Source organism: Mesocricetus auratus, unplaced genomic scaffold, assembly GCF_017639785.1.
Source record: "Mesocricetus auratus isolate SY011 unplaced genomic scaffold, BCM_Maur_2.0 Super-Scaffold_100013, whole genome shotgun sequence".
Classification (NCBI taxonomy): domain Eukaryota; kingdom Metazoa; phylum Chordata; class Mammalia; order Rodentia; family Cricetidae; genus Mesocricetus; species Mesocricetus auratus.
In genome coordinates, this window is record NW_024429196.1 from 15,054,418 (window position 1) to 15,062,911 (window position 8,494).

Here is an 8,494-nt window from a genome sequence, read left to right on the forward strand (position 1 = left end):
AAGAATTGCAAATTGCCTGGTGTTTTTTAAAAGGTAGGAGACTAGAAAAGGCACCTCCCCAGAAATACGTCAATGACTACAAAGCACATTTGAAAATTCAGGAGTGCCAACCATTAGGGAAATGTAAATTAAACCCCAACAGGTCCCACCATAACCCCCACAATGGCTAAACTCTAACCAGCAATATCAGATGTTGAAGAGAACCGGTTACATGCACACGCCTCTGGGAGGAAAGACAAGAGCACACTGGTGTGGGGAACCATTCGCTGGCTTCTTGGTAGAGCCAAATGGGCACTTACCAGAGGACCAGAAAGTCCGTTCCTAGTTATCAACCCCAAGAAATGTAAGTGAATGCTTGCCCCCAAACACAAATACTCACTTTCCTAGTTAGTCCTTTTGTCACTTTGACACAAGCTAGAGCCACACAGTGAGAGGGAATATCAGCTGAGGAATTGCTCCCATCAGACTGGCCTCTGGGAAAGCCCATGGGATCACTTTTTCAGTTCATGATTGATTGCAGGAGCACACAGCCCACTGTGGGTGATGCCACCCCTGAGCAGGCGGACCGGGGATGTATATGAAAGCAGACTGAGCTAGACATGAGGAACAGGCTAGTAAGCAGTGTTCCCCCATGGCCTCCGATCAGTTCCCGGGTCCTTCTTCAGTTTTTGCCCTGACTTCCTGTGTGATCAACAAATAAACCCTTTCCTCTCCAAGTTTTTTTGTGTTGACGGTGTTTTACCACAGCAATAGAAACCCAACTAAGACACTTACCGCAGGATTTTATTTATTTTTGCATGTGATAAATGTTATTCATAATAACCGGACATTGGGTAGACATTTTCAAGATCCTCTTAACTTCATGTAGTATTACAGTATAGTAAAATGTGACATGTTTTTTTTCTTAATGGAACAATATTTTGGCATTCTCCAATGTTTCCTATGGGATAACTGGAACATTCAGCTATTATCTCTCTGTCATCACAGTTTTCTTTATAATATTCAAAAACTACACACAATAAATACGTATCAGCAGGTCAATGGAAAAAGAAAGTGTGTCCATGCCTTGACAACACAGAAGAACAAGCTGACATGTACAACAACACACCCTACGGAAATTATGTCTCTCATAATTCTCCCAAAGCTTCCTGCCTGTGGCCCACACCTCCACCACTGCAGAGGCTCTTTCCTCTCTTTATCTTGTCCCCCACTTTCTAGCCCACAGTCTGCACATATTAGGTGGTCAGTTAATAACATGATGAATCAGAGACTTGCATTATTTTGTGATGTTCATAAAGTTCCAATCTATTTCTACTGCATTCATCCTCCTAGGTTCTTTCTTGTGATTTTGATGGAGAAAGAGTTCTTCACCCTGGCTCTGGTAGACAGCTTGGCTGAGTTACAAGAGCATTAAAGAAAGCTGCTGGATTTAGTTGTACTCCTTTATTCCTTCCTCTTGATCTCTGAGAGGTTTGAGCTGAGGCCTCTCCCAGCCCTCCTGTAGGTTCAGGCTCACTGCCAGCTCCAGCCCCAGGATCCAGTTCATTTGCTAGTTGAGCCAAGCTGTAGGCGCCAACATGCAATTTGGCTTTTGCAGTAAGTCCTGGCTCTTTCGTACAGTTTTGGCTCATTAATATTCAAAAGCCCGTGAAGAGGAGGCTGCTGTCACTCCTGGGTAGCAGAAGGGCTTTTCCCCTGGTTCCACGACTATGTTAGCAGTGATCGGACTCTTGTTACTGCTGACACCGACCCTGATGCTTGCTATATAGTCTGGGTTGCTCTCAAACTCACAAACCTCTTGCATCAGCCTCTTCAGAGCTGGGATTAAGGTGTACACCACCTGCTCTGCTCTGATGTTCTTGAGCTGTTGCTAGCTTCCTTCTGCATGAGTATACATTTCATCCTTGAGTGTGGGCATTTGGCCTCCAGAGATGAACACCTAGAGCTTACACCACCCTGAAATACATGATGTTTCCAGTAGGACCATAATGTATTTTTCATTTGGTTAAAGGTTTGTTCCCAGGTCTAACAGCCCACAGCAGCTACAAAGCAAGTCAGAGAGTAGTGTCCTTGTTGGCAGAGGGTGTCATGGTTCAGCGGACCAGGAGCCAAGCCAATTGCTGCTTCTTGGGAAAGATTACTATTTCTGCTTGTGTGTTTCTTGTTTTGTTTTTTCCATTTAGGTCAGAGACTTGTAACATAAGCAAGCCTTTATTTTTCCTCATTCAGCTAATTCATTTTTCAGGATAAGCACTCTAGTTTTTAGTAGATCTTTGAGATGACGCTACCTGGTGTGCATGCATGTATGTAGTGTGTGTGTGTGTGTGTGTGTGTGTGTGTGTGTGTGTGAGTGTGAGTGTGAATGTGTGTATGTACATGTGTGCACATGTGCATGCTGGTGAGTAATCTGTATGGGACACACATTTAGGGGGTTTCAATATTAGAGGTTCTTGGATTAGCTAAAGTAAAATTCTAAGACCAGAATGTTCTAGAATAATCCAAAATATCCCACATTTTTACTTCACATTACAGGACAGACAGTGTATGGAATACTTTCCAAGGCTTATCTCCCTCAATATTGCAATACCCATGTGAGGTCAGCTAACATGAACTCCATGACACAGAAGAATGAGCTAAGATTTACCAAGATGGAGCAACTAACCCTAAGTCACACCTCTGGGCTCTCTTTTGAGCTCAGAAATCTGATAGCAGAAGCAGGCTTTTTACTCTGTGTGTCGGGACTGGTGATTTAGTCCTAGGGCTGAGGCTCTCAGATGAAGAGGGGCAATAGGGACTTCTGATTTCATGCTGTCGACTGTGGACCAAACATTGACCTCTGGTAAGGGTCAGAGTCGACACTCTGACTTGAGGCACTGGTTAATAGTTTCTAGAAGCAACTGTTTTGTCTTTCTTCAAACAGCTCCTAACATGGACCCACAAGAGCTTGAGTAAGGTTCCTACAGGGTGAGAAGGACATTGGTGATTTTCTAGGAGCCTGGGAAGAGCAATAACTCTGGTAGAAACAGAGCCTGCCACCATTACTGATAAGCAAAGAGCCATTCTTTCAAAACACTAAAGCAACTCTTAACTGGAGTTAGAGAGACAACAGCAGACTCTTCCTCATATGGAAGAAAAAGGGCGCTATTAAGTCAGTGACCTCAGCAAGGTGCAGTAAGAGGGGAGCAGAGGGGAATGGTGGGCACCACAGGACCACTGCATCTTAGGAGGGCACTATGGGCCAGATAAAGTGACATCAGGGTAGGAAGCCACAGGGAGAGGCACAGAATCAATATCCAGGCTCTGTCTCAACCATGAAAAGAGGCTGAATAAGACTCAGGGTGCTGAGGAGGGCACCAGTGTCCCAAGACCATAGAAACTGAACCCTGCCAGAGGAAAGCAGTGTGGGCAGTCAGGATTCTGGTGTTTCTCTGATAGAGAGGCAGAGCCAAAACATTTGTTATTCTCATTGCAGATGTCAGCCATCCTGCTAGCTGGTTTGTAGAAATGAGTGCATGCAACCATCCAGCTATTTTCTTATATGGGTTCTGCTAGCTTGCTTGGGAGGCGGGTTCATTTCCAAAGTTGATTTTTCTGAGAAGTAAACACTCACTTTGAAACACTGCCACACAGTGACTTGGCAAATCAGGGAAATGCTGTGATAATTAAAACAAGCCACTCAGTGCTGTCCAACTTTTGCTCCAGCACTCCAACAACAGAAGGGGGCAAACCCATGCCCTCATAGACTCTCGAAGATCACTCCGAGTGCTCAGAAATGGTTCTGCAATGTCTCTTTCTAAAGCATTACATGAATTGGGCATTCAGGGTATAATCTTTCAGGGACTATTTTAATATAAAAATGGAACATTGCATCCAACTCTCAAAGTGAGCTGATCCAGGAAAATGAGCAGGCTGTGTACACCAGAGCGAGGGAACTTCCTTCTTCACCATTACACGTAGCCTTAAAAAATAAACACCGCAATGTACCCGAAATTCACAGTAAAGTTGACAATATTCCACACAGCACTTTATGATACCCACCCCCTTCCCGCTTTGGCACAATGATCCCAAATCTAAACCAAAAACTTGGTATTCATCCAAGATCTCTTTGGATCATTATCTTTGTGGGATTTTTTTGTTTCTTCTCAGAATTTATGAATTAGAGACAGCAATATTCGCCACACAAGGATGCTTTGAGAGCTACACTGAATGAATGTGCTTTCTCAAGGGTGCATTGCAGGACAATTTAAATGGATGGCAAAGACGCATGGTCAGTCTTCTAAGTCCAGGCAGAGTTTCTCATAAAGGGTGTAGTTGGTGAGGCTTTAGCTCAACAGTAGAGTACTGGCCTCACATGCAGAAAGTGCTGGGCTCAAACCTCAGGACTTCAAAAGCAAAATCAAAACACCTCACTTAAAGTAAGTGATTGGAGGACAGGGTTTCATCTCTGTTCTCAACTTCATGGTGATGTCAGAAAATCATTAATGAGGGAGCGAGGTTCGCAGGTCTATGTGTCATGGAGTGTGTGTGGAGGTCAGAGGACAGCCTCAAGCATCAATCCTCATCTTCCATTCTGTTTGAGACACAGTCGCTTTGTTGTTCACCACTGCATACATCAATCTAGCTGCCCGGCAAGTTTTCAGATGTCCTCCTGTCTGGCCCATGTCTCACTTAAGAGCACTGGGGTTACAGACATGAATGACTGCACCTGTCTTTATATGAGTTCTGAGGATTTGCACTCAAGTCCTCACATTTGCACAGCAAAGACTTTACCCATCTCCTCACTCCTTAGAAAATAATTCATTCTTGCTCTGCTGTGCTATTTTGAAACAAAGTTACAATAATGGTCCTGACTTGTATGGAAAGTGAGATTAAAAATATACCCAAAAGATGCACATTCACACAACAAGGATGTCTGTTCCACTATGTTCATAGCAGCATTATTTGTAATAGCCAGAACCTGGAAGCAACCTAGATGTCCCTCAACTGAAGAGTGGATAGAGAAAGTATAGTACACAATGGAGTACTATTCAGCGGGGGAAAAAATGGAATCTTGAAATTTGCAGGCAAATGGATGGCACTAGAAGAAACCATCCTGAGTGAGGTAACTCAGTCACAAAAAGAGAAACGTGATATGTACTCACTCTTTTATGGATTTTAGACATGAATCAGAGGAGTGCCAGCCTACAATCCCACTGCCAGAGAGTCTAGGAAACAGAACCTTCATCCAGCGACTGATGAAAGCAGAGGTAGATACCCACAGACAAACACTGAACTGAATTCCTGGAATCCAGTGTCAGAAGGAGAGAACTGATGGGCAAAGGAGTTAAGACTGGGCTGGTTTAACCCATTGAAACAGTTGACCTGAACAAGGGGCAGCTCTTGGACCCCAGATTGATGGCTGTGTGGAAAGCATGGGACTGACCTAGAACCCCGAATGTGGGTGTCAGTGAGGAGGCCTAGGTAATCTATGGGCCTTGGGTAGTATTTATCCCTGGCATACAAATAAACTTTGAGTGCCCATACCACAATATGGGAGGCACTCTCAGCCGGAACTCTTGGGGGAGGGCCTAGGCCCTGCCCTGGATGAAATGACTGTCACTGAAGATCCTCATGGAGGGCCTCACCCTCCCTGGGGATCCTAGTGGAGATTGGGTCGGGGACTGGGGGACCTGATGGGGAAGGCGGGGGGAGGAGGGGAGGGAGAAGGAGCTGGGATTGATATGTGAAACAAGATTGTTTCTAACCTAAATTTTAAAAAATGATTATTAAAGCAAAAACAAAAACCATTCAAAACATACAGTGCTGTACCAACCTTGACTCTAGTCTTCTAAGTCCATTTGAGAGAGCTGATGATGCTGTTTTGATAGAAAGGAAGTCCTCACCTCTTGGGATATTCAAGAAACATGAGACAAGATGACATGATAGCCATGGAGCTGGCCAACTGGAGGACATCAGTGTCTCCACAACTGCTCATCACTGAGTAGTAGCATGTCTGTAAGTTCCCAAGTTATCCCAGTGTTAGACTAACTACTTCAGATATCTGACAAAAGACTCCCTGAGCGTCTTCTTATTCTTTTTTAAACTTATAGAGCAGAATGACTGAAGGAAAGAAAGGAGAATACAGTATTGGACCTCAAATCCATAGCATTTCTTTTTATTACAATGTAGAATTCTATATCAACAAATAAGATATAAATGGAGACTCTTTAATAGCTGCTATTAAAGTACATAAATATTTATTCTATTTTTAAAGCACAATTAGAGCTAAAAAGCTGCACGATAAAAAAAATGGATACATTATGAATGCAAATGAAATAAATTAAAAGTTAAATTTTGTGTTATAAATCAACATTTGCCATTCTTTTCTTATACACGAAAAAAGAGATTTAAATATTTAGTTATGTTATTAAGAGCATTATAGCCATTATATGCTAACTTGAACCATTTTAAATAAAGGAACATTCCAAAGGGTTTATTAGGCAGTATTAAAGAAAATAAAATTCCATTACTAACACAAAACAGTTTCCCTTTTTGGCCTGATACAAAGCATAAATTACTGTAATACCCTGAAGGACTATTTCACCTTTTTGTTAGCATTGGTAGATCTGAATGTTACAGTAAACAATAGGCTGTGTATACAGTGTGACATTTCCTGATGCTCATTGGATTCTCATCAGTTATGTGGTAGCTGTATTTGTGCCACACCAAAATCACCCGTGTGTTCCCTAATCCATTTTGTTCATTTGCTGCTTTTATAACGGCCCCTGTGCCCTGTGAGTGGAGTCTCACAAATTGAATCTTTTAATATTAGATTGTATTTTCATATTTACTGGGATATGTGGGAGAAAGACCAAAGACTTTGATGCCAGATTGTCACATGGAATTAAATCTGTGTCATTAAAAATGAAACGGTGTGCTAGACACTTGCCTGTGTTCTTGTGGAATTAGGTCTAACAGGGCCTCTGTTTTCATTGTTGTTGTTGTTTTTCATGTAGATAAGAACTACTTTTTGTTGCCTGGAAAATTTCTTTCTGAAAGTTTCTATGCACTTTTTAATTTAAATTGCAATACAAAATGATCTTCCACGGCTCGCTAGCACCCTAGAGCTGCTATGTAAATAAGCAGACTTAGGGCAGAACACGAGTTTCTATGTGCAGTAACAGAGACGCAGATGAGAAAGCACCATGTGTCTGCTCAGCCATCTATTCCTGGTGCCGATTTCAAGATCAGCTTTTCCTGATGAGAGCTCCTCACATCTGAAAATGTATTTTCTGAAATTGGCTCCTTGTCATGAATATTAAGGCATTTGAATTTCAAATAAACCTGCAAGGAATAGCTATTGGTTTCATTGTCCCAGTTTTTTATTTGTTTATCTTGCTTTGATTTACTTTGGTTTTTATTTTTTGCTTTGGTTTTTGAGACAAGTTCTTACTGTGTATCCAGGTTGGCCTTGAATTATCTGTATAAATCAGGCTGGCCTCATGTTTTCTTGCCTGTGCTCTCTGAGTGTTGAAAACACAGGTGTATATCACCACACCCGTTGACTATATTAATTTTCTAAGAATTAAAATCAGTTTTCCCACACATATGTGTTTTCTATTATAATTTCCTACTATGAACTTAAAATGATATTGGTTTTGATGGTGGCATCTGTCCCGTGCTTTCTAAGTGCCAGACCACTTTTAATCCTTATAATCCTTATAAAATTCTATGAGCCAACACTTATCATACCCACTTTGCAAATGAGAAAATAGAGGCTCAGTACTATTAGTTAAGATGTTAGCCAGCTTTCCATTGCTGTAACAAATAACCTAGACAAGTCAAGTTATAAGAAAGAAAAATGGATTTTGACTCATGGATGCTTGGCTCTGTTGCCTTTGGCTGTGTGGCAAGGTAGCACGCCACAGCTCAGCAGTCATGGCAGAGGAAATCCATGGCATCCAAGAATCAAAGAAAGAGAGGAAAACACTAGAGTCTCAATATCCCCTTCAAGGTCAGGCCCTTGATGATGTAATTTTCTTCCTCTAAGTCCTACCTTTTGGAGATCATGCCACCCACCAACACCATAGAGGCCTGGGAGTCAAGCTCTCAATACATGGGGCTTAGAGGGACTCTCCAGTTCCAAACCATCACACATACTCGTGGTTGTACCATCGATAAGATGCAAGGTCGATCCGGAAAGGAGACCCTGTGATTCCAGGTCTCATTTTCCTATGCTGCCAATCTACATAGAAATGTATTAAGGGGCCAGGGAGATGTCTTCTCACAACTTTTATGCAAGTGTGACAACCTGAGTTTGAATCCTCAGAATCCACATAAAAGTTGGCATGGTAACATGTAGCAGTGATACCAGTGTCGTGAGGTGAGTCGTCAGAAGTGGAGGAGAGAGACTCCCAGAAGATCTTGGGCCAGCAAGTCTGAAGTGTTGAGTAGCTAACAACAAGGAGACCCTTCCTCAAACAAGATGGCAGGTGAGGACAGGCCTGTGTACTAC